A 1509-nucleotide genomic window follows, 5' to 3' on the forward strand; every position below is an offset into this window, starting at 1 on the left:
ACTATAACTATTTGGTCGATAGCGAAACATCGATCTGAATCACAGAGAATTTAAAAGAAAGTTCAGAATTTTGATCCTTGACTAAGTGTAGTCAACCGGAAACCGATGCTTGATGAGAAGTTGCGTCTCATGAGTGAAAATGGTGGATTCAGTAAATCTTAGAATTTAACAAATGTCGTTCTGTCGTCACACTGCAGAGAAGATTTCGTCAGCGATAAAATCAACCAGCTCCAAATATCAACAGCAATGGACTATGTCATTTGCTGTTTGAAGCAGCGAGATGTATGTTTTCTTCATTCAGCTACGTGTTTCAAAATACATTTACTTGGGCGTACTTGCGCAACGACTCATACAATAGTTTGATATGGATTCCACAGGTGAAGTCTTTCAGTAAGATAGTGTACTTCTACATTGGGTTAAAATGGCTCTGAGCACTATGGGACTTAACATCTGAGTCATCAGTCCCCTAGAACTTAGAACTACTTAAACCTGACTAACTTAAGGACATCACACACATCCATGCCCGAGGCAGGATTCGAACCTGCGACCGTAGCGGTCGCGCGGTTCCAGAATGTAGCGCCTAGAACCGCTCGGCCACCCTGGCCGGCTCTACATTGGATTATGAAATTCCAACGTTTTTAAATCTACGTCCTCGTACCCTTTCGGTCAGCGAAACGGTACATAACACTGTGTACTACTTTTGTCCACCTACACAGTTTCGACATAGATATGGAAACACCGGGAGAAATCCATGCTTGAACGTAAATACAGGTGCTAGGCAAGTCTACAAGATGCGCTGTTGTTTTTGACCACGAACGGCGCCTGTGAAATGTCCTCAGTACACTGCAAATGCCAACGGCCTTGCCGCAGTGGTAACACCGGTTCCCGTCATATCACCGCAGTTAAGCGCTGTCGGGCTGGGCTAGCACTTGGATGGGTGACCTTCCGGTCTGCTGAGCGCTGTTGGCAAGTGGGGTGCACTCAGCCCTTCTGAGGCAAACTGAGGAGCTGCTTGACTGAGAAGTAGCGGCTCCGGTCTCGGAAACTAACATACGATTGGGATAGCGGTGTGCTGACCACATGCCCCTCCATATCTGCATCCAGTGACGCCTGTGGCTCGTGGATGACACGGCGGCCGGTCGGGGCACTGACTTCACCTGTGCCTTCATGGACTGTTCGGGCGGAGTTATGTTACACTGCAAATACTGGTCGTGGTCGGAACAGTGTTCTGTGTAGTAGCGAGTCCTTTATATCGCAGCTAAAGGAATTTAATATGGGCAAATTGTTGGTACTCGTGTGGTGGGTGCTTTCGTAACCAAGTTAACCGAAGCGTTTGGTGTTTCACAAGGTACTGCGCCAAATATTTAAGTGAAGTGAAAGCAGAAAGACATTATTAGCTACGTCACAATGCGGACGAAAGTGAAAGTTAAGCGATAGTGACAGACGGATGTTGAAGAGGATTGTGACAAAAAATAAGAGGAAGACAGTTGCTAAAGTGGCTGCAGAATC

At 46.6% G+C, this 1509-nt stretch overlaps 1 pseudogene; it reads left to right on the forward strand.

Moving 5' to 3' along the window:
- The first annotated feature begins 851 nt into the window (after nt 1-851).
- LOC126177762 (5S ribosomal RNA) lies at nt 852-969 on the forward strand (annotated as a pseudogene).
- Nucleotides 970-1509: the final 540 nt, after the last annotated feature.

Source organism: Schistocerca cancellata, chromosome 3 (assembly GCF_023864275.1).
Source record: "Schistocerca cancellata isolate TAMUIC-IGC-003103 chromosome 3, iqSchCanc2.1, whole genome shotgun sequence".
In the NCBI taxonomy this organism is placed as follows: Eukaryota; Metazoa; Arthropoda; class Insecta; order Orthoptera; family Acrididae; genus Schistocerca; species Schistocerca cancellata.